Source organism: Lithobates pipiens, unplaced genomic scaffold, assembly GCF_037356315.1.
Source record: "Lithobates pipiens isolate NorthernLeopardFrog02 unplaced genomic scaffold, aLitPip1_a1.2 Scaffold_8, whole genome shotgun sequence".
NCBI lineage: Eukaryota > Metazoa > Chordata > Amphibia > Anura > Ranidae > Lithobates > Lithobates pipiens.
In genome coordinates, this window is record NW_027507903.1 from 351667281 (window position 1) to 351693913 (window position 26633).

Genomic DNA, 26633 nt, shown 5'->3' on the forward strand with positions numbered 1-26633 from the left:
CAAAGTGCCACGCATGCTCAGATCAAATGCCTACATCAAAGCTATTGGCTACTAGCCTGAACGCAGTCCCATCGTAATGAAATTACGTCATCACGTTCTGAAAGATCGGATTTTCCGTCAACTTTGTCCGACCGTGTCTATGCAACAGTTTCGGACACAATCCGTCAGACAAAATCCGTTGGACAAAATCCGACGGATTTGGTTGTTGAAATGTCCGACTGTGTGTACAAGGGCTGACTTGGAAAATAGGGAATCTCGTCAAAACTTAAGGATCCACGAAGTCCCTGAAACTGTAAATGATAAGGAATTGCCTGCCTACCTCCTGGGTCTCTTTGTTACTCTGGCTCCACACATACCAGATATTGATTGTGTCTAGACAGGGCCCATAGTTCCCTGGCTCCAAAACCAACCCCTGGGTCCAATCCAAGAGACCTAAAAGTCCACATCCATTATTTTGACAATAAAGATTCCCTCATGGTGGCTACACGTAGAAAGAACCGCATTGACTTGAAAGGATCCAAAATCTAAATATTCAGCGATCTGTCCCCCATTTCCTTAGCTAAAGGGCGCAACCTCCACCTGATAACAGCGCACCTTCAACTTCATCAAGTACCTTATAGATGGGGGTTTCCCTTCAGACTCTCAGCCTCAAGAGATGAAACGCAATATTCCATTAGAGCTCTTCATGAATGCGAGGTCTTTAGCTGTAACTTGGGACTGCCGCCTATCCCTGAGGAAAACCTTCCACTTCCACCTCCCAATTTGGTCCCCAAACCCCTCCAGGCTCCTGTAATGATCTGGACCCTGGTCCATTGGAGACACCAGAAGGCCTTTTCCCCTCCATGCTCCAACCCATCCAAACCTCCCACTTGAAGCTCCTATGCCCTCTTAAAGTGATGCCTTTCTTTTTTGTGGCATACAGATACCCGGGACTTCGGCTGATGTTTCTGATGTGGGGAGTGCTCTATATTTCCTTGTTCCTGTTTCCAGGACGTTGGCCTCCCTTGATGCCTATGAGGTTTCAGTTTGTTTTTACTTCTATTTTCACCAAGATATGGTAGCTTTTTGAGATAATGTCTCCTTAGAAGGAACAGGACCTGTTCCTTCGATTTTGCTAACCGTCATGCTCCTCCACATGCCCATGGTCTCCTGAAGGTTTTTTCACCCTCAGGCTTTTAAACCATTTTTGTTTTCAATTTTTTTCTTCTTCTTTCTTTTTTTATCAGGTCCTTTTTTGACAAGTTTTACTTTTTCCAGGTTACTGATTGTTCACTCACTGCCTTTCTAATTGCTGAAGTTGACTCTTGTATGCTATTTCACAGTCTCCTTGCACTACGGTATTTTTTATTCATGTATTGTGTTAAGTTAATATCTGATTCCTGCTCCAAAGATATTTCATGGCTTTAAAAGTATTTTCATGCAATGTTAAGGGCTTAAATTCCTTATGTAAGCGATGAATAGCTCTGAAGGAATTCAAATCCTCTGGGGCTGACATGATCATGGTTCAGGAGACGCACTTTCATCTGGTGGATTCTTTTAAGTTTTCTTCCAAAATGTTTCTACTGTTTTTGTAGCCACTGACCCATCAGGGAAAGCTGGAGTAGCCATATTGATCAAGCGATCTTGCCCTATATGAATTCTTGCCTCAACTCTAGACCCCACGGTCGGTATGTTCTCCTGAATTGTGTTCATTTAAACACGTCCTTTACTTTAGCTAATGTCTATCCCCCCAATTCAGGACAGATTGGATTTCTCACAAAAGTTCTTGGGAGGTTGCGATCTTACTTGCAGCCCTTCAGGATAGTTGGAGGCGACTTTAACATGTGTCTGTCTCCTAACAGGTGTGCTCTTTTTCAACACACTCCGCCACTCCAAGCCCACAAATTGTCTGTAAATTCATTTGATCTCACAATATTTTCGATGCTTGGAGAGTGAAACACCCTACCCATAGACAATCTACTCACCCTCGCATAAACTTTACTCACATTTAGATCATTTTTTGGTTTCCACCCCCTTATTACCTAATGTTGTCTCTTCCGAAATAAACCCCATCACATGGTCCGACCATACCCCCATTACCCTAGATTTGGCCTTACATGCCGCGTCACCTAAGACATACCATTGACGGCTTAATGAATCCCTCTTATGGAACGCTGAACTCAAAGACCGACTCCAATCGAAACTGACAGAATATTTCCACTGAACTAAGGTTCAGTTTCAAACACATCCATTTTGTGGGAGGCTGATAAGGCTATCTTCAGAGGTGAGTGCATTTCTTCTGGATTTCGCATGAAGCGGGAGTCCACTAAGCAAAGGTCAGAGCTTCTTGACCAATTGCACGTGGCAGAGATGCACTTACATCGCTCCCCGACAGTGGCTCGCTTACGTACAGTGTTATCTGTCCAAAACCGTATTAAGTCCCTAGATATGAGTAGAATCTTCAAGTCTATGTTATGGTCTAGGCAAAAGTTTTATGAATTTGCGGAAAAACCACATAGGATGCTGGTTCATAAGCTTAAACCTCGCCCATCCTTATCTATCCTTGACCATATAGTACAACTACATGGCACTCCTACCAATTTCCTCAGACCATGTCTGGGGTGTTTGGGAACTTCTATAAAAAACTCTATAATTGCCTGAGTTCAGACCCAATGACCCAGTTCACACAAGAGAAGTTAGACTCCTTCTTAACATCCCTGAATCTTCCAAAATTGACCCCAGATCAATGTTCCTCTCTTAACTTACCCATCACTGCTGAAGAAAAGGCGGACTTATTAAACTACTCCCTATCCATAAAGCTCCGGGCCCTGATTGACTCCCATATTCTTACTATAAAACCTTCTTACCCTAGCCCTATATATGTTAAATGTATTCTCCGATTTACTTAAGGGCACCGTACCTCATTCTCCTTTTTTACACGCATATATCATGGTCATCCCTAAACCTGGCAAAGACCTTTCCATCCCTGATAATTATCATCCTATAGCCCTATTAAATTTGGATTACAAAACAGACTCTCATTAATATTGCCATCATTGATTCATAGAGAACAAGCGGGCTTTGTCCCTACGAGACATGCAGGTAACAATACGCGATGCAAGATAGACCTTATTGTCCTATTAACAAATTGTAAATGCCCCGCTTTAATACTGAGTTTAGATGCTCAAAAAGCATTTGACCGTCTCAGTTGGCCTTTTATGTTTGCAATCTTATCAAATTATGGTTTCTCTGGCCCATTTGTTCAAGCCCTTCAAGCGCTATACTCAAATCCCACTTCTCAGGTTCAGCTCTCCTCCCATCTATCGCTGACATTTTCTTTTTGCAATGGTACAAGGCCTTTTGTCAACTTTACTTTTTATCCTCAGCTTAAAACTCCTGGCAGTGTCCATACCTCATTGCTCTACTTTGAAAGGTGTACAATTACGTCAAATGGAGTATAAGCTATCTATCTCTCTTCGCAGACGATGTTCTGTTAACGCTTACGCATCCACACACATCCCTCCCCTCCCTACATAACATCTTATCGTCTTTTAGTGCCATTTATGGTTTTAAAATGAACACTGCCAAACTGAAGCCCTACCTATTAATATCACCCCCTCTCAACTGGCTTTACTTTAACAAAATTATGCTGGTGTTCCCGCTCACTGATATACTTAGGAGTTCAGATAACGTCATCATATTCCACCCTGTACCATGCTAATTTTCCTCCCCTTTTCATGGAAATTACACGCTTATTGACCCATTGGACCACCCTCCCCCTTTCCCTTCTGGGACGTATTAATGTCCTCACAATGTCAAGATGCCTAAACTGCTGTATCTGTTTGAGATGCTCCCAGTGTCAATCCTTATGTCGCAATTGAAAGCTCCTCAGGCGAGACGTTTCTGGTGGCAGGGTCGGTGGTCATGGCTCATAAAACTGGGGTGGCTAGGAGCTCCAGATTTTATTAAATGCTATTATGGCTCTCACTTAAGAGCACTCACCTATTGGACTGCTAAGAGGGCATCGAGTAGGTGGGCGGAGATTGAAATGAATGTTACCACACTGGTACACCCGCGTTATATGCTCTGGCCATCTAATAACAAACATATGCCCAAACTGAGAGGCATATGCCTAGCCCCAAAGCTTACCTTGTCAATATGGAAGAGATGCTCTGAGCCTTACTCTCTATCCTCCCCGTGCCTACCACTTCTTAAAGCGGGATTCCGCTGCCGTTTTTTTTATTTTTTACCTGTGTCACTGGTGGGTGATTCCTACGGTGTCTTTGCAGTCAGGATCGGCGTCTTTTTAACCCCCGGCGTGACGATTTCATTGCTAAGGAAAACTTTTAAAAAAGCAGTCCGGCGGTTTCCATTTTCACTGTGGGTGTTTGAAGCCCACAGGCATTTACTTCCTGGATGCGATGACGCTGAGCTCCCAGCATCCACCGCTCCATCTCGCACATGCTCATTGATTGTCCTCTTTGTTTTCCTTCCTCTTGCCTCGTGTGCTATAGTGGTAATGGCAGATAGAGCTGCCTGCCCACTTTCAAAATGGCAATTTCGGACATGCCCTCGTCACGTGACCGGCATTCTCCTTCCGAAATCTCACGAGATTTCGGCGTGACTGTGTCCCCCACTGATTCCTGGGAAATAGCTAAAAAAGTTCCCAGGGACCATTGCGAAGCCGATAAACACGCCTACTCCCACGGGAGGAGAGCCCGGAAGTCGGCATAAACATTAAAATTAAAAGGTAAATACTGCATATTATTTTATTTCAATGGTCATAACTGCATCTATGTTCCAAAGCCATTTGAATAAGATGAACTTGCAATTTTCTGTACAAAACCGCTTTAACCACTTCCCGACCAGCGCACGACGATGTACGTCGACAGAATGGCACGGGCAGGCATATTGGCGTACATGTACGTCCAATATTCGTTGCCGCCGTGCCATCGGCGGCGCGCTCCCGCGCTGGTCGGGACCCCCGTGAGTCCGGTCGCGGGACCCGCGGACTCGATCGCCGCGGGCATCCCGGCGATCGTCTCACGGAGCGGCCGAATGGAGGAAATGCTGTATAAACAACATTTTTCCATTCTGCCTAGCAACTAGTGACGCTGATCTCTGCTCCATGTGATTGGAGCAGAGATCAGTGTACACTAAATGAAAGCCCAACCCCCCCACAGTTAGTAACACACCCCTAGGAACACTTAACCCCTACACTGCCACCCACTGGTTAACCCTTTCACTGCCAGTGTCATTTACACAGGAATCACTGCATTTATATAGCAGTGATTACTGTATAAATGACAATGGTCCCAAAAATGTGTCAAAAATGTCCGATGGGTCCCCCACAATGTCGCAGTCACAATAAAAATCGCAGATCGCCGCCATTACTAGTAAAAAAAAAATAATAAAAAATTATTAATAAAAATGCTATAAAACTATCCCTATTTTGTAAACGCTATAACTTTTGCGCAAACCAATCAATAATCGCTTATTGCGATTTTTTTTACCAAAAATATGTAGAAGAATACGTATCGGCCTAAACTGAGGGAAAAAAAAGTTTTTTTATATATTTTTGGGGGATATTTATTATTACAAAAAGTAAAAAATTATGCGTTTTTTTCAAAATTATCGCTCTATTTTTGTTTATAGTGCAAAAAATAAAAACCGCAGGGGTGATCAAATACCACCAAAAGAAAGCTCTATTTGTGGGAAAAAAAGGACATTAATTTTGTTTGGGAGCCACGTCGCACGACCGCGCAATTGTCAGTTAAAGCGACGCAGTGCCGAATCGCAAAAAGTGGTCTGGTCTTTGACCAGCAAATTGGTCCGGTCTGAAAGTGGTTAATGTCCTGTTCAATCCAGACATCCCAGACAGAGATGTATGAACTTCCGACGGGACATTTTGCGAAGTGAACCGAAAAGTTTGCGGCGGGCCCCATTGAGTTCAATATTGAGGTCATATTTTCAGCCACAACATACTTACTAACTGTGCACACATAGTCCCACCACATGGCCACTGACATAACACATGTATTAAGTGAATCTGGGATCGACAACTACAAGCATTCTTTTTTTATCTGTGAAATTTTGACAATTCAGGATTCAGGAGCGCGTTAAGGCAATGGAGGAGAGGAAAGGTCAGGGTAGGCTATGAAGAGGGTGCAGGAGATGATCACCAGCACCGTGATAGAGAGCACTGACACCAACACCGTGATAGAGAGCACTGACACCAGCACCATGATAGAGAGCACTGACACCAGCACCGAGATAGAGAGCACTGACACCAGCACCGTGATAGAGTGCACCGACACCAGCACCGTGATATAGAGCACTGACACCAGCACCGAGATATAGAGCACTGACACCAGCACCGTGATATAGAGCACTGACACCAGCACCGTGATATAGAGCACGGACACCAGCACCATGCACCACAACCCTATATATTGTACACCTATACCAGTCCTTACAAGGACCTTTGTGGACCTAGTAGCTAGTGATTTGCAGACTGTCCCTCAGACCCTACACTGATAAAAAACTGCTGCAGAAACCAGCAATAATCTGCAGCACAGCCCTGCACCAGCACCCTATATATTGTACACCTATACCAATCCTTAAAAGGACCTTTGTGGACCTAGTAGCTAGTGATTTGCAGACTGTCCCTCAGTCCCTACACTGATAAAAGACTGCTGCAGAAACCAGCAGTAATCTGCAGCATAGCCCTGCACCAGCACCCTATATATTGTACACCTATACCAGTGCTTAAAAGGACCTTTGTGGACCTAGTAGCTAGTGATTTGCAGACTGTCCATCAGTCCATACACTGATAAAAGACTGCTGCAGAAACCAGCAGTAATCTGCAGCACAGCAATGCACCAGCACCCTATATATTGTACACCTATACCAGTCCTTAAAAGGACCTTTGTGGACCTAATAGTAATAACTAGCTAGTGATTAAACTGAATGTCCCTGCTGCACACAGCGTCCTGTCCCTACACTGACAAAAGACCACTGCAATCACCAGCACAGCAGTGCACTGAACCCTATATACTATACAACACCTACACCAGTCCTTAAAAGGACTTTTGTGGACCTAATAGCTAGTGATTTGTGTCACTACAGTCTGTCCCTGCTCCACACAGCAACCTCTCCCTACACTGACATAAGACAGAATGTAAAATGGCCGCCAGATCAGGTCTATTTATAAGGTAGGTAGTATGTCCAATTGTCCATGTGCTGAAATGTCTCAATTGGCTGTCCTGTACCCCATGATCGATGTGTCATCATGGGTCAACGTTCTTAAACACATATGCCCGCTGGGCGAACAGCAGCAATAGTCCGCCGGTTCGGCAAATCGCGAACGCGCAAAATTTGCCGCAAACTGACCGCCGGGCGAACAGTTCGGCCATCCCTAATCCCAGATAGTTTGTCTTACGAACGTATCTTACCTTGGACACAGGCAAGGATTTTTCAGTTGCGCCATCTTGTCAATCCGGTGACGCAACATCTTTTGACCTTCTTAGACTTGCAAAAACAACACCAATTCCCCAAGACACTTTTCTATTCTTACCTGCAGATCAGACACTTCCTCTCCACCAGATCTCCTTCCCTATCCCTAGAGAAACCATTGAAATTTGAAACGCTATGCACCAAGGATCCTTACGAACTCCAATTAATTTCCACCATTTACAAAATCTTAGAAGAAGCCACCCCCTTAACGGTAGATAGTCATTATTTCATGAGGAAGTGTTCTCAGATCCTTCAGCATGACATCTCCTTGTTGGATTGGGGGAGTATCTGGGAGTCCACCTCCAAAATCTCCCGCTGTGTGACCCATAAAAAAATGTGAATAAAGTTCTACTTTTTTGGTATAGCACCCCAGAACTCTTACATCTCTGTAATCCAACAACCTCAAAACAATGCTGGAGATGTAATAATGCGTTGGGCTCACATTACCATATTTTCTGGGAATGCCTCTCAGTTAATCAGTTTTGGATCCAGAAAAGTTGCTAGACATCCCCATCCCTTTAAATCCTATGCATCATCTACTAGGTCTCCCTTTCCCACATATCCCTAAAGCTAAATGGAGACTCATGTTCTTTATATTATTAGCTGCTAAACAAACTATCCCTAGACTTTGGCTCTCTACTTCTCCCCCTACACTTCCACAATTTTTCTCTTATGGCTGATATACATAGGATGGAGCATTTGACTGCTTTAGTTGATGGTTCAGTAGTACAGAAGTTTTCCAAAATATGGCAGATATGGGATGAATCCGACTATTATTCTGACACAAGTAGTCTCAGTTAGGGGATAATTGACACCTATGTTCCTTTTTGCTATGACTCCAATGTTGACGTAAGCTATGTACACAACTGTTAGTTGTGCATACCCTCCAGCTTTCTGTCTCCCCCCTGTTGGTATGGTGTGTTACTAGTGCAGGTTTGAACCCTTGTTTATGAATAGTCTAAATCAACTTAGGCCACAATTTTGTTCTTATTGGTATTCTTATGGTTTCTTTTTGTTTTGTTTAAAATATTTTATTAAAGTTTAACAAACTTTACAAATTAGTATCAATAACAAGCTTTGTGCACTGCATTATACATATTTTCAGTTGAGACAAAACTAATCGTAGCAGTATCAATAACATATAGGACATGGATGTAAAACAATGAATCAAATATATCTGGACCTAAACCTTGTACATTGCTCGTTTCATAGGTCTTGTGTAAGTTCGTATAATGGTGTTGGAAGTCCATGCCTGCGAGTAATAGGTTAAAACACGTATTTCATTATCAGAACTTTTGGGTTACTCTCACGTGCTGGTTTTATACATGTATATTCCGGCAACGACAAGCATTACCCCGATCCCATTCACCCCAAAAGGGAGCTAGCTGTGAACGGTGGGGGTGTGGATATATGTTGTGATGTAAATCTATCAAAAAGAGTAGTTTTGCCGGCTTCTGAGAGCGAACTACAGTTTTTATATGCACAATTGCTAGGCTGTTTGGTTTTCAGGAATGGGGGGAGAGGGTGATTCCTGAGTGCCTCCTGTATGTTTTGACTGCGGTAGGGGTGCTGTGTGCTAATTTTATTATATTGTGGATAAAGATGTACAAGTGTTCAGGCAGGAAACAAGGTATTATCATCTCTAATAAGGGGTGTGGGAGGAGAATTTTGGGAAGGCAGGGGTGAATTTCTGAAGTGTTTCCAGCATGCCCATGTTTTCTCATATTTGGTCAGGTTGTCCTTGGCCTGGTGTATGAGAGATTTTCCATCTCTGCAACTTTATCAGTTCTGCAATGGTGGGGGGTGTGGTACTTCTCCGGTAGACTGGAATGCTTTGGTTAGCGGCATTGATGAGGTGTATTGTGAGGGATTTTTTATAGGTTTGTGCGGGAGTGGATGTATGGTGTAATAAAAATTGTGCGGGAGTGAGGTCCAGTGTATATGTCGTTATTTGGGAGATGAGGCTCTGTAATTCTACCCAAAATGGCGGTATTAGCGGGCACTCCCACCTGATTTGGAGCAGTGTGCCTTTGGCTGCGTTGCATCTCCAGCACAGTGAAGGGAGTCTAGGGTGTAATTTGTGAATCCTCTCAGGAGTTCTGTACCATCTGGAGAAGATCTTGTAGGCCCATGTTGAGTTCTGATTCCCAGCGTAGGACCATTTTGTCTTTTTTGATGTCCAATTTTGAGAAGAGGAGTGCATAGACCGAGGAGATTACATGTAATGCAGTAGGCATGGCATTATCTGGATGAGCTCTTGGTGGGATTGGAAACAGGTGATTTAAAGAGGGTTGGAGTGAAAATTCTTTTGGTGCTGGCAAGGTCAGTATGGAAAGAGGCAAAAAATGTACAGGATTTACTGACATGCCTCCAGAAACTGCTTTGTGGAACAATCCATCATTTGAACATTTAAATTTTGCAAACAAAAAAGGTAACCACAATTGGACAGACATATGACACATAATACAATATGGTCATATGAGAATTTAAGTAAACAATATAACCTCCTGAGCAGACAGTTCTATAGGTATTTGCAGCTTCGACATGTACTACCACAGTTTCAAAGGGAGAAACCTAATATATCCAAATATCCCCCTAGTGGGATATTGAACTTGCAGGGATCAAAGGAGTTAATATCCAAATTGTATTTGCATTTATTACAGAGTAAGGTATGCTGTGAGCTTGTTAGGGCAAGGCAGAAATGGCAAGTAGCTATCCCGGATATAACAGACCAGGAGAGGGATGAAATCTGCTCCTCCCACCTTAAAAAATCACCAGCAATTAATAACAAAATAATACAGTTAAATATCGTACAATGGGGAGAATATCAGCACCAAACTGTGCAAGATGCGGGCAAGAGGGAGCAGATTTCCTCCACCTAATGTGGTATTGTAGTAGTATAATGGGATATTGGCAACAAGTTATTAGTAGGGATGGTCCCGATGTTCGAGTCAAACGTAAGTGTTCACATCAAATTCAAAAGCCGTGGAACCCTTTAAAACCCTTTAAAAGTCTATGGGAAAAATGAAAAGTTCTAATTTTAAAGGCTCATATGCATGGTATTGTCATAAAAAGTGTTTGAGGACCTGGGTCCTGCCCCAGGGGACATGTATCAATGCAAAAAAAAGTTTTAAATACGTAAATTTTTTCAGGAAGCAGTGATTTTAATCATGCTTAAAATGAAACAATAAAAGTGTAATATTCCTTTAAATTTCATACCTGGGGGGTATCTATAGTATGCCTGTAAAGTGGCACATGTTTCCCGTGTTTACAACAGTCTGAGAGCAAAATGACAGGGACGTGTTGCGCGGCGACTTATATAGGGACAATGGGCAGGGTCACCGGGTGATGTCCCCGCCCATTATGATGTCATAGTCCCAGAGGATGCTGGGACTCTGACATCATAATGGGTGGGGACATCACCCAGTGACCCCGCCCATTGTCCCTATATAAGTCCCCGAGCAACACGTCCCTGTCATTACGGCCAGAGACAGCGACGAGTCAACATCTCTAGGAAGAAGAACAGAAGAACAGAAGGTGGCGATGACAGAAGACCGGGCCACTGCTAGTAAAAGAGCTGGAAGAAGGAGCGGAGGCCCGACAAGAAGAACCAAAGAGGGGGGCAAGACCCCCCGAAGTCGGAAGAAGAGACGGTGACAGAAGACCGGGCCACCGCTAGTAAAAGAGCTAAAGGAAGAAAGCGGAGGCCCGGCAAGAAGAACCGAAGAGGGAGACAAGACCCCCGAGTGGCGGCGAAGAAGAAAGCCAGGCTCCTCCGCTAGTAAAAGAGCTAGCAGAAGATAGCGGAGGAGTCCGGTGAGAAGACTCCTCCAAGATGGAAGAAGCCCCCCGGAGCTGTGCAATAAATTATTTTTAACCATTGTGTGTTATGTTTTATTAACATTTTCTTCACAGGTGAATGGGTAGGGGTACATTGTACCCCATACTCATTCACATAGTGTGGAGGGCCGGTATCTGGGGGCCCCCTTATGAAAGGGGACTCCTGGATTCCGATTAGCCCCCCGCCCGCAGACCCCGACAACCAACGGCCAAGGTTGTCGGGAAGAGGCCCTTGTCCTCATCAACATGGGGACAAGGTGCTTTGGGGTGGGGCAGCTGCGCGGCCCCCTTTCCCCAAAGCACCCCCCCATGTTGAGGGCACGTGGCTTGGTAAAGGCTCAGGAGGTGGGGGCGCTTGCTCGTCCCCACCCCCTTTCCTGACCGGCCAGGCTGCGTGCTCGGATAAGGGTTTTATATGGACCTTGGGGGGGCACCCCCACGCCGTTTTTTCAGTGTAGGGCTTCCCCTTTAAGTCCATACCAGGTGACGGGGCCAGCGACGTGTCAATTGACTTCCTTCACTAGTCCCGGCTAACTGGAGCTGCGTTCAAAATGAACGGACTTTCCTCCGTGTGTGGGCAAGTCCGTTCATTTCAAAAGTACGGCAGACTCCCGCCATAGTCCGGCGGACCTAGTCCGCCGGAAAAGTCCGGTCGTGTCTGGGCAGGTCTGTTCATTCAGAAAGTCCGGTGGACTATCCGGCGGTTTGTCCGCCAGACTAAGTCTGCCGGATAGTCTGATCGTGCCCTTGATTTGGACACTGAAAATGGAAAAAGCATACAACTTTGCAACATAAATTTGAAGCCTTCATTGTCAAGGGGGAGAGTAACAAGACTGCAATCCCCCCCCCCGAAAAAAAACTAAAAACTAAGAGGAAGGACAGGTTTTGATATCTTTTTAACCTTTTCTGTCCACTATTTTAAGAGAGACAGAACAAGCAGATTGCACCTTACAATTATTATTTTTTCCATGCAGAAGATGCACAGTACTTACCAGTACAGCTTTCATACCCTTTTTAGAGAGATCACCATCTCCGAGAGACAGAGCATGCAGATTTAACTTGAAATAATGTACTTAGATTGTATCTTGGCAGTTATACAGTATGATATAAATATTGTACAGATTTCAGACAAAGAATCTTATTCTCTGAGGCATATTCTTATTTTTTTTACATATAATCTAGAAATCATAAAAATTTTCTGCTCAGAACATGAATAGTGTTCATCAAAGGAAGTTCAGGAGAAAGAGAGCAGGTAGGATCCATGATCCATAAATCCAAAAAATGTATTCTGATTATCTCTGGGTCAAAGAAGGAAAATATTTTGAGGCAGTATCTGCACATAATTCAAGGCACACATTAAATGTCAGAATTTTGGAGGAGAATATTGAGACTGGGCCATTTCTAAGTAAGGAATCACTGTTAGGCCACACAACTGTAAAGTTTTTATTCAAAATTTCACAACTGATGGAGCAGCATGAGGAAACTTAAACTTGTGAATATTTAATGGTCAATGCAGTATTTATCCAGCCCCAAAATTGAACAATTTCTACAACCATAAAAGAAGCTTTGCAAAATAATGTTTCAAGTATTGACAGTGCCAAAGCATTGTAGCCATAGGCGTGTGCCGGGTGTAACTGGGCACACCCTAATCACTCCCATGTGCATCGCTCTGCCTGACCCTGGTAATTATGTATGGGTTCCTGGCAGCAGAGAGAGGAGCCCAACTCACAAACTCTGGGCACCTCTGCTCTGCAGCTATTTAAAAAGAAAAAACAGCCCCATTGTTTATCTGCCTGGCGAAGCCAAAAGGGAACTATTTAACCACTTCCAGGTGCAGGCAGAGTGATCTACTGCACTGTGGTTCCCAACAATTAAATTGAAGTCCCGGCTTCCCACTTCTATAATAATCTGCTGGCGCTTTAATCTAATTGCAAGAAAACGTTGTGGAAGAATACTCCACATGCTCCTGAACGTTGATAAACAGTCCTCCTTTGGCCCCAGACTCCGGTGCCCAGCACAGAGCAGAGCAGTGGATGGAGTGGTGGGTATGGGATGGTGAATCCCAGTGATCGATGCTGTGCCCGGCTCTTGGTGACTGACATGGAGCAGCAGGCGCAAGTGCAAAGAATGGCTGGCTGTGTGGATCTGTCCAGTGTCCCGGGTCCTTACCTCGCAATGCCGACTCATCCCCCCCACCCTCAGGTGGATGTGTTGCAGGAAGATTGGCTACACTGCTGGCTGTCCAAATTGTCAATACCAGCTAACTTTCTAACCCTGCCAGGCTATCTGGGGTCCCCTCTGACAATGTTCTCTGCTCCTCTTCTGACCCTGTGCCTTCCATCTGCCCTGCACCCCTCACCCTATACTGATCTACTCTACAGCACCCTGCACCCCTCACCCTATACTGATCTACTATACAGCACCCTGCCCTCACCCCACAGAACCGTGCACCCCTCACTATGCACCCTGCTCCTACCCCACAAAAACCCTGCACCCCTCACTGTGCACCCTGCCCCCACCCCACAGAACCCTGCACCCCTCACTATGCACCCTGCCCCCACACCACAGAACCCTGCACCCCTCACTGTACACCCTGCACTCACCCTGCCCCCACCCCACAGAACCCTGCACCCCTCACTATGCATCCTGCCCCCAACCCACAGAACCCTGCACCCCTCACTGTGCACCATGCCCCCACCCAGGTAGACTGTATCAGGCCCATGATTTCTGACAGTGGCCCTGTTGCTCTGTGTGCTGGAGGGGTGATGGGAAAGCTCTCCCTCTCTTCTTTCACTATGCAGGTGGGGAGATGAGATAAAGATATATTATATACTCACACCCACATGCATGTTTGAGCTTTGGAGTGCACACCCTAATGTAATAGGCCACGCACGCCTATGACTGTAGCCCAACATGAATATTCTTGCACAGAAGAGGTTTGATCCTGAGCAAAATATGTTTTTTTTTTTTTTTGCAACTGTCGTACAACTGCTGGAAAAATTGGGCCTTGGGTACTGGTTGTGCCCAAACACTCTAACCAGTCAGAATACCTCCTGCAGAGCACAGGATAGACCCTGTGAAAAAAAAAAAAAATTACAGCTTTTGCAACTGTTAGCTGCAGTAATATTTGTTGTGCCACATTAAAACTGCTGCTGCAAATAACAACATCATGTAGTGGGGGCTTTTGTCTCATTTTATTCAGTACTACACTATTGCCAGGTTGTGTGCTCGGATAAGGATCTGGTATGGATTTTTGGGGGGACCCCACACCATTTTTATTTTTAATTTTGGCGTGACCTGAAGGGCCGGGTATGCAATTTGGGGGGACCCTCACACATTTTTTTTTTTACATTTTGTTTCAGGGTTCCCCTGTGGGGAATCCCATGCTTTTTTTTCAATGACTTGTATGTGTATTGCAGGGATCGACAATTCATTATAGCCGCGAGTAATTTTAAATGACTTTTTTTAGAAATGTCATTTTGCTCTCAGACTGTTCTAAACACCGGAAATATGCAACACTTTACAGGCATACTATAGACACATTTTTATTGTTTCACTTTAAGTATTATTAAAATCACTGCTCCTGAAAAAATGTCAGTTCTTAAAACTTTTTTGATACATATCCCCTGGGGTAGGACCCGGGTCCCCAAACACTTTTTATGACAATAACTTGCATATAAGCCTTTAAAATGAGCACTTTTGATTATTCATATTAATGCCCCATAGACTTTAACAGTGTTTGTGTGTTTGAATTAATTTTTTGCCTGTTCGCATGTTCTGGATGCGAACCGAACTGGGGGGGTGTTCGGCTCATCCCTACTGATGAAATAGGAAAGGCTAGCCAATCCTTTGCCAGGAACAAAATGCCAGGCTTGGATGGATTCCCCATAGAATGGTATATGCATTTTAGAGAATTACAGATTCCACACTTGCTTTGATTATTTAGTTATGCATTGAAGGCAGGACAACTGCCGCTTTCTATGTCAGAAGTAGGGATGAGCTTTCTGTTCAGGTCAAACATGAGTTCGATTCGAACATTGGCTGTTCGCCTGTTCATCGAAAACCAAACATTATGTGCTATTTGCGTAGCGCGTAATGGCCCATAATGCACTGCGGGTGCGCAATGCATTGCTGTATGATGATTGGCCAGAGCATGCACCATGATCTGCATGCTTTGGCCAATCACAGTGCCCTCAGCTAAGAGAGCCATAATTGGCCAAAGGCAGGGTGCCTTTCGCCAATCATGGCTCAGGGGGACTAAGTCTACACCTACACTTGATAAGGCTGAATGCACGTCGACCTCGTGAAGTGTGTCATTGCCGACGTGGACAGAGAGAGAGTGTCTTTTAGATTGAGCAGGCAGATTATTCAGTTAGCTGCAGTGTATTATATATATATTGTGGCAGCACGCAGGTAAAATCACCTGATTGTATCCAGGATGGGAAATATGTGTGTCCTAGATTCAGGCTTTATGCAGACTTTTACAATTAGAGGGGAAGAGTTAATGAGCCCAGCTGTAGTAAGTGGGCTCATTAAGACCTCTACAAAAAACCCCAGCATGCATAGGGAGATGCTCCATCCTGGAACCAGTTTTGTGTTGTATAGACTGGGGAGTGTGTCACCTGTACTGTGCGGTGAGTTAACGCCTATGTGGCAAAACCTTTACAACAAAGGCAGGGACTGGTACAGCACAAGGCTGTACCCAGTTGTTAGACAGGGAGTCTACGTGTGTAGTTAGAGGTCAAGCTGACCAGGATTTATTTTCTTGTTTTATTTTGTTTGGCTGTTATATGTATCACTGCATGTAGCATAAATAAACTGGATCTTTTGTTTTTTTAACCTACACCGCTGTCTGCTGTGCCTGACTTTGTGTTGTGAACCCATCCAGGGGGTCACACACACCCGCTGCCGAGCTAACCCCTCACAATATATATATATATATATATATATATATATATATATATATATATATATATATATAGTCAGTCTAGTATATATACATATATACCTTTGCGAAAGTATTCGGCCCCCTTGAACTTTTCAACCTTCTGCCACATTTCAGGCTTCAAACATAAAGATATAACATTTTTATTTTTTGTGAAGAATCACCAACAAGTGGGACAAAATTGTGAAGTGGAACGAAATCTATTGGATTTTTGAAACTTTTTTAACTAATAAAAAAGGAAAAGTGGGGCGTGCAAAATTATTTGGCCCCCTTGCGTTAATACTTTGTAGAGCCACCTTTTGCTGCGATTACAGCTGCAAGTCACTTGGGGTATGTATCTATCAGTTTTGCACATCGAGAGACTGAAATTCTTGCCCATTCTTCCTTGCAAAACAGCTCGAGCTCAGTGAGGTTGGATGGAGAGCGTTTGTGAACAGCAATTTTCAGCTCTTTCCACAGATTCTCGATTGGATTCAGGTCTGGACTTTGACTTGGCCATTCTAACACCTGGATACGTTTATTTGTGAACCATTCCTTTGTAGATTTTGCTGTATGTTTGGGATCATTGTCTTGTTGGAAGATACATCTCCGTCCCAGTTTCAGGTCTTTTGCAGGCTCCACCAGGTTTTCATCCAGAATGGTCCTGTATTTGGCTGCATCCATCTTCCCCTCAATTTTAACCATCTTTCCTGTCCCTGCTGAAGAAAAGCAGGCCCAAACCATGATGCTGCCACCACCATGTTTGACAGTGGGGATGGTGTGTTGAGGATGATGAGCTGTGTTGCTTTTACGCCAAACATATCGTTTTGCATTGTGGGCAAAAAGTTTGATTTTGGTTTCATCTGACCAGAGCACCTTCTTCCACATGCTTGGTGTGTCTCCCAGGTGGCTTGTGGCAAACTTTAGACAAGACTTTTTATGGATATCTTTGAGAAATGGCTTTCTTCTTGCCACTCTTCCATAAAGGCCAGATTTGTGCAGTGTACGACTGATTGTTGTCCTATGGACAGACTCTCCCACCTCAGCTGTAGATCTCTGCAGTTCATCCAGAGTGATCATGGGCCTCTTGGCTGCATCTCTGATCAGTCTTCTCCTTGTCTGAACTGAAAGTTTAGAGGGACGGCCAGGTCTTGGTAGATTTGCAGTGGTCTGATACTCCTTCCATTTCAAAATGATCGCTTGCACAGTGCTCCTTGGGATATTTAAAGCTTGGGAAATCTTTTTGTATCCAAATCCGGCTTTAAACTTCTCCATAACAGTATTACGGACCTGCCTGGTGTGTTCCTTGGTCTTCATGATGCTCTCTGCGCTTTCAACAGAACCCTGAGACTATCACAGAGCAGGTGCATTTATACAGAGACTTGATTACACACAGGTGGATTCTATTTATCACCATCAGACATTTAGGACAACATTGGATCATTCAGAGATCCTCGCTGAACTTCTGGAGTGAGTTTGCTGCACTGAAAGTAAAGGGGCCGAATAATTTTGCACGCACCACTTTTCAGTTTTTTATTTGCTAAAAAAGTTTAAATTATCCAATAGATTTCGTTCCACTTCACAATTGTGTCCCACTTGTTGGTGATTCTTCACAAAAAATTAAAATGTTATATCTTTATGTTTGAAGCCTGAAATGTGGCAAAAGGTTGAAAAGTTCAAGGGGGCCGAATACTTTCGCAAGGCACTGTATATATATATATATATATATATATATATATATATATATATATATATATACAGTTTAGCTAGATCTCACTGCAGTCCGTTCCTGGTGGTATACTGTCTCTACTATACTTGTGGCAGGCAAGTGATTCAGTTAGCTGGAGTGTATTTCATATTTAACCCCTTCCCGCCGAGCGTACGCAGATGTGCGTACTCGGCTTCCGGGGGGTATACCGGGATGATGCCCGGGCCTGCAGGCATCATCCCAGTACCGTTTTTTCCAGCGGGCGATTGGCTATCCAGCCATAACAACCGAAGAGGCTAACAGCCGCTTGGCTGTTATGCCGGAGGAGCGGGAGGGGACGTCCCCCCGCCACCTCCCGCCGCTGTTACCGGTGCTCCCACTCGATCGGGAGCACCGATTCAACATCCGACGCCTCCGGCTGCTGAGGAGGAACTGGAACGAAGCCGTAATCTGCTTCGTTCCAGTATCCTAATAGTAAACACGGAAGCGACATAATGACGTCACTTCCCGTTTACTCGACTGCCAATGGCGCCAGTTTTAAGAAAATATACGGTATTCAGAATCGCCGTTTTCAGCAATCTGAATACATTGAAGTGTAAAGGAGGGTCTTTTAGACCCCCATCCCTCCATAAAGAGTACCCGTCACCACCTATTACTGTCACAAGGGATGTTTACATTCCTTGTGACAGCAATAAAAGTGATCAAATATTTTTTTTTTTTAACAATTAAGTCATTTTAAAATAAATAAAATAAAAACATTTTCAAAGCGCCCACCATCCCCGCGAGCTCGCAAAGCAAAGAAAACGCATACGCAAGTCGCGCCCGCATATGTAAACGGTGTTCAAATCACACATGTGAAGTATCGCCGCGATCGTCAGAGCGAGAGCAATAATTCTAGCACTAGACCTCCTCTGTAACGCTAACCTGGTAACCATGAAAACATTTTTTAAAGCGTCACCTATTGAGATTTTTAGGTACCGAACTTTGTCGTCAATCCACGAGTGCGTGCAATTATAAAGTGTGACATGTTTGGTATCTATTTAAAAATTGGGCTAATTTTACTTTTTCTTTTTTTTTAATTCATGAAAGTGTCCCTTTTCCCCAAAAAGTTGCGTTTAAAACACCGCTGCACAAATACCGTGTGACATAAAATATTGCAACAATCGCCGTTTTATTCTCTAGAGTCTCTGCTAAAAAAAATATATAAATAATGTTTGGGGGCTCCAAGTAATTTTCTAGCAAAAAATATGGATTTTAACTTGTAAACACCAAATGCCAAAAATAGGCCTAGTCATGAAAGGGATATATATATATATATATATATATATATATATATATATATATATATATATGTATATAGTCAGTCTAGTACTGGTGGAATCCATAGTGGAGAAGGATCTGGGAGTTTTGGTAGATCATAAGCTCAATAATAGCATGCAATGCCAAGCTGCGGTTTCCAAAGCGAGCAAAGTCCTTTCCTGTATTAAGCGAGGTATGGACTCCAGAGAGATACTGTATCATTTTGCCCCTGTTCAAATCATTAGTAAGACCTCATCTGGAATATGCAGTTCAGTTTTGGGCACCAGTTCTCAAAAAGGATATCGGGGAACTGGAAAAAGTGCAGAGAAGGGCAACCAAACTGATAAGAGGCATGGAGGAACTCAGCTATGAGGAAAGATTAGAGGAACTGAATTTATTCACTCTTGATAAGAGGAGATTAAAGGGGGATATGATCAACATGTACAAATATATAAGGGGTCCATAGAGTGAAGTTGGTGTCGAGTTATTCACTTTACAGTCAACAAAGAGGACAAGGGGGCACTCTTTACGTCTAGAGGAAAAGAGATTTCATCTTCAAATATGGAAAGGTTTCTTCACAGTAAGAGCTGTGAAAATGTGGAATAGACTCCCTGCAGAGGTGGTTCTGGCCTGCTCAGTGGATTGCTTTAAGAAGGGCCTGGATTATTTCCTAAGTGTACATAATATAACTGGGTACTAACATTTATAGGTAAAGTTGATCCGGGGAAAATCTGAATATCACAAAGTATCATAATTTTTTATTATGTTACTTTGTGATATTCATGTTATTATCATGTTGTACTATTATTATCACTATTACCATTATCATGTATTGTTTATTACTTTGTTTATCATTGTATTTATCTCTTGTAAATCCAACTGCAATGATTAATAAAATTCCTATTAGTTCACTTTGTACTCTCTTGCTACCACATACTTCATGTAAAGTCCCAATGTCCCCCTTGTTCCCCTTGGTCCCCCCCTTTTTTTGAATACAATAGGGATGGAAACGCATGACCTTACCAGGCCATGGTTTCATTTAAAGTCCCGTGGGATGGAAACACATGACCTTACCAGGCCATAGCTTCGTTAAAAGTCCCAATTAATGTCCATTATGCATCACAAGCACCTGATGCTGATGTAACCGATTAATTTTTCTATGAATATGAGATCCCTTGAAGACTGCCTATGCTGAGTGACTATCCTGTTATGCTGAGTGACTATCCTATTCCTCCTCAATGTTCATGTTGATAGCTTATAAGAACATTTTTGTTTCAAGGCACCATCACCAGTGCCTAAGGCCCAATTTTTATGCCCCGGTTTAATAGTGGCGTATAATTATAATTTTTTCTGTAATATTTCACAGCAGGGCACGTTCTTGCACTCAACTATAGTATCTGTGAGGGGTTTCAGTGTTGTGGCTCCACCACCAGTGCCTAAGGCCCAATTTTTCTGCCCCTGTTTAATAGGGGTGTATAATTATAATTTCTGCTTTAATATTTCACAGCAGGGCTCATTCTTGTGCTCAACTAGAGTATCTGTGAAGGGTTGCAGTGTTGTGGCACCACTAACAGTACCTAAAGCCCAATTTGTCTGCCCCTGTTTAGCAGGGGCATGTAATTACAATATTTGTTCTAATATTTCACAGCAGGGCCTGTTCCTGCACTCAACAAGAGTATCTATGAGGCTTTACAGTGTTGTGCCATCATCACCACCACCACCACCACCTAAGGCCCAATTTTTCTGCCCCGGTTTAACAGGGGCATGTAATTACAATATTTTCTCTAATATTTCACAGCAGAGCTCATTCCTGCGCTCAACAACAGAATCTGTGAGGGGTTACAGTGTTGTGGCACCACCATCACTGCCTAAGATCCAATTTTTCTGCCCTTGTTTAACAGGGGCGTGTAATTACAATCTTTGATCTAATATTTCACAGCAGGGCCCGTTACAGTGCCCACCAAGAGTAACTGAGGGCTTACAGTGTTCTGGTACCACCAACACCTAAGATCCAATTTTCTGCAGAGTGTATAGGGCAGGCTGTATAGTATATACAGACGGTCCTCTATTTTCAAAGATCAAAATTACAAATGACTCCTATTTACAAACGGAGGGAGACAACAGAAAGTGAGAGGAAATCTACCCCTAGGAAGGCAAATTCTCTCCTGTAAGAGTTAATATGGGAAAAAGATATCTCCACTGATGCTTTATCACCAATCCTTGTTTCTACAACAACCCAACATTTTCAAAATCCAATTCTCATTGGGACAGAAGGTGAGGTGACATCTTCTGAACAGGGGCACAGACAGTAAAACAATGTTACAGGGGTGATGATAACCCTTCCCTATGTTATCCAAAAAGCTTTTAAATAGATTCAACTTAAGAACAAACCTACAGCCCCTATCTTGTTTGTAACCCGGGGAACGCCTGTATACTGCTGCTGTTCAGAGTATATAGGTCCTGGGGGCCCCACGCCTTTTTTTTAAAATTTGGGTGTGAGGATCACTTTAATATCCATACTAGACCCAAAGGGCCCATTAATGGGCTGGGGGTGGGGCAAAATTACATTACAGCTGCAAGCAGTTTTAAATGACTTTTTTCCTTTAGAAATGTCATTTTGTGCAGGGACTGTTCAAAATCACTGCTCCTGAAAAAAACAACCATTTTTTTGCGTTGATACATGTCCCCTGGGGCTGGACCCAAACACTTTTTAGGACAATAACTTACATATTAGCCTTTAAAATTCGCACTTTTGGGGGGCGTGGCCTAGCGCATGGCGAGGACGGACGTGTAAGCGCCCAGCTCCCGCTCCCGTCTCTCTTCCCGCCGGCAGCAGCACGGACCGAGGCCGTCATACAGCTCCACATGAGCAGGAGGGGTCCCAGCAATACCCCCCGCTCCTCCGGGACCTCGAAGACGGGCGATATAGGGAGATATTTCCCCGCAAAAGACGCTGGACACAGAGCGGCCTCCACTCCCAAGATGGCGGTGACACGCTCCGTGGCCACACATGCCGTGCGGGCCGCGTCTCAGGTACGACCCACGGGCGACCGATCACACTCTCCCCGCTCTCCTGACCTTGAAGGGGACCCCCCCAAGCAGCCCCTCTCTATCCAGGAGCCCATCCCCTCAGGGCCCCGCTGGGATATGGAGGCCTATCTTAAAGCCCTCCCCACTAAACAGGACATTGAATCCTACATTAACAGGCTGGAAAGGTCTTATGATAGAAAGATGAATGACCTCCGCAAAGACATTGGGCATAGACTGGAAGATATTGAACACTCAGTGGAGGAAACGATCTCCCGGTTATCTGAACAGGATGTCATTTTGCAGGAACACACCAACCAAATCCAGCAGCTATTTTATGGTTTGGACGACCAGGAAAATAGGAGCCGCCGCAATAATATTCGCATGCGCGGCTTGCCGGAATCTGTTGAAAACAAGGACTTGGTTGCGGCAGCCACAAAAGTGTTTAACCAACTGCTTAACAAGCCTGCGGACTCCCCGATTGAAATTGATCGCATACACAGATCTCTAGGCCCCCGTAACCAGAACCTGGCTTACCCTAGGGATGTTATTTGCCGGGTGCACCACTTTAATGTCAAGTCGGACATTATGCAAGCTGCCAGACATCAGGAGGCCATCCTGTTTAATGAGACCCCACTTCTATTGCTGACGGATCTGTCCAGACAAACCCTTCTGATGAGGAAAGCCCTGAAGCCGGTTACCGACGCTTTGCAAGCCAAACAAATAAAATACCGTTGGGGGTTCCCTTTCCAGTTTTCTGCCACCCTGAATGGCAATTCTGCGACTTTCCACACACTAGGGGACCTACCCGCATTCCTTTTGAGCTACCACAAATACGGATCCCTGACTGGCCGCTTCATTCGGCCACCCCTGGTCTTCCCCTGTCTTCTGGCTGGACGAAGGTCACCAAGAAGAAGCGCTCCCGTTCCCGTACCTCTAAATCTCCAAATGGATGACCATCCCCCACACCCCGCCGGCCGGTGGGGACCTTTACTTGCTGACTTTCCTCGGTCCACGAATCCTTGGGACATTTTGAAGGTTACAAATGTATGCTGAGTATGTTGCATGGCATCTTGGAGGCAGGGAAGCTTTCTGAGTTTACACCACTTGGTGGTTCTAGTTGTTCACCTTAGGTTCACGCTTCCCTGCCTCCGGATGTTTCCAGTTTACCGTTCGACCTTACATGCTTTGATGTTGCCTAATAATGCTCTTTTCTTACTCTGATGCACTTTTTTTTTTCTCTTTTGTGGTTATTAATTTGTGCTTATTTCATTTTTAAGTGTTAACGCCTGGACGGGGGTGGGATACTATGTTACAGTTCCGCAATTCCCCCCCTTAGGACTAGCAGAGTCTTTATTGACTCTGTATTTACACTCTCAGTTAGCTTTTCAGAGGACGTCCTTCCTACCAAAATGGACATTGCAGGGTGCCATTCGGTCGCAACTTTTTGTAGCATGTTACTGGCCACCCAGGCTTTCCCCCCTATGGGGGCTGTTCCCGGGTGTGCTACTTCGGAACATGACCAGCTCCTCAGCTCATTGATTTGCCCTGGAATGGCACCCACCCTCCTCCCCTCCATTCACACCTTCCCTCTCTTTCCCCCTCTACCCTACCCCACACTCTTCTATTCACTCCAGCTCTGCGGGCTCTCAGACCTCCACTGCACCTCACTCCATCTATGTCTCTCCTTACTATGGCGACCCCCATAGAACTTAAAGTTTCCTCGCTTAATTGCAGGGGTTTTACTACGCCAGAGAAACGCAGGCAGATATTGCATCACTTCCATAAGGCCAAGACTCTCATACTGTTACTGCAAGAAACACATTTCCGCTCTAACTCTATTCCCGCTTTTCAAGACACATACTACACTAAATGGTTTCATAGCACCAACCCCTCAGCTAGGACCAAGGGTGTGTCGATAGCCTTCCATCGCTCTTTTTCTCCTGAGGTATTAGAAGTTGACATTGACCCTAAAGGGAGGTATCTGTTTTTGAAAATTGCCATTCAACGGCTGATTATAACTGTTGTTAATGTTTATCTTCCGAACCAGGATCAGCTCCACTTCCTCTCCTCCGTGGCAACCCGCCTGACATCCTTTGGCTCACCCAATATGATCTTGGGAGGTGATCTTAATGCTCCACTAGTGCCCAGACTGGATTCCTCTACCGGTAAGTCACACATCTCTTCCTCCTCCTTATCTAAAATGAGAGCGATTTTAGCTGATCTGTCTTTGGTTGACACTTGGCGCCTCTTCCACCCTTCTGAGAGAGACTACACATATTACTCCTCGGCCCATAACTCGTACAGTAGGATAGACTACATATTCTTGTCCCAACCACTACTAGACCTGGACCCACGGAGTGACATCGGCCTGAAGTTGTGGTCTGACCACTCCCCGGTACATGTCACCTTGGGGCACACCCCGAGCCAAACACGTAGAACTACATGGAGGCTGAATGACAACCTGCTGCACGACATCGTCTGTGCTGCGGAGGTGTCGACAGCCATCACTGACTTTGTGCGCAATCACGCGCATGATGAGACCTCTGCCATGAATCAATGGGAGACTCTTAAATGTGTTCTTAGAGGGATCTTTATCCAGCACAGGGCCCGGTTGAAAAGGGCTCGTACGGAGGACATTAAACGCTTATTTCAACGACTCCACACTCTTGAGTCCACGCACAAAACTTCCCTTGACCCGGCCACACTAGTGGAACTGTCCAACACACGCCGAGACCTACTACGCATTTTTTCTGACAGGGCACTGACGGCGCGCAACAAGGGTCGCTATGTCCATTACTCCCAGGCGAATAAGTGCGGGAAACACCTGGCCAAGGTTTTGCACCCCAGACAACAAAGACAAAACATCCCATTTATAGTCACCAAAGCAGGTCAAAAGCGGCATAAAAATTCGGAGATTGTGTCCGAATTCAGGGACTATTATTCATCCCTCTACAACCTCCGCCCACACGTTGACCGGGACACACAGGCCACCGCGACAGCAGTGGACCTACAGGGTTATGTACAGGACACAGCCCTTCCTACCATGACACCTGCGGAGACTGACGATTTAGAACTACCCCTGACCGCCACAGAATTTCTGACTGCGATTAAGGGACTAAAGAGCGGGAAAAGTCCAGGTCCGGATGGATACACTCCACAGTTCTACAAAAAGTTTGCACAACAATTGGCCCCTATTATGTCCCGTGCGTTCGAGGGAATAGATGATACTCACCCGCTATCTTCTCACATCCTCCAAGCCCAAATAGTGGTACTGCCCAAATCCGGAAAAGATCATTCTCACTGTAGTAGCTACAGACCTATCTCGCTCCTTAATATCGATCTTAAACTTTTTGCCAAGATTCTAGCCACCCGTTTAGCCCCTCTTTTACCATCCTTAGTTCACAATGACCAAGTCGGGTTCATCCCACATAGAGAGGCTCGTGACAATACTACTAAGACGTTGCATTTAATTTCCTACGCTCAACAAAGTAACATCCCGATGTGCCTGCTGGCGTGCGACGCTGAGAAAGCATTCGACCGCGTGAGCTGGTCCTTTCTGCGAGCGACACTTCTACAAATAGGGATGGGGCCGAGGCTACTGTCTAAGGTGATGTCCTTGTATTCTAACCCTTCTGCAAAAGTGGCGGCGAATGGAGACTCCTCTGAGTCATTTCCAATTAGAAACGGCACCAGACAGGGGTGTCCATTGTCGCCCTTGTTGTTTGCACTCACGATTGAACATCTGGCACAAGCGATTCGGGTCAACCCTGCCATTCATGGGATTCCAGCCTCCACAGAGCCTAGCAAGCTTTCATTATACGCAGATGACCTGCTTCTCTACATTACCCAACCTTTAACTAGCATTCCGGCGTTGCTACACGAGCTTGACCGCTTCGGGGCACATAGTAACTTTAAATTAAACATGTCGAAAACGGAGGCCCTGAATATAACTCTGAAACCACGTACAGTATCTCTACTAAAACAGAGGTTCCCATTTAAGTGGCAACCGCGATCAGTTAAGTACTTGGGAACTGAGATACCTAGGAACTTTGCAGACGTCTATGCCCTGAACTACAGTCCTATGTTGGCGAAAATCCGTCACTTGCTGGAATCTTGGCATAACCTCAAACTCTCTTGGTGGGGACGCATGAATGTACTAAAAATGGACATTCTGCCTAAGCTGCTGTACTTGTTTCAGACGTTACCCATAATTCTTCCTCTGGCCTTCTTTCGTACACTTCGCTCCGTGGCGGTTAGGTTCATCTGGCAGAATCACCCCCCTAGACTGAGACACAGGATTTTATGCGCCCCTAAAGATAAGGGGGGTATGGGTCTGCC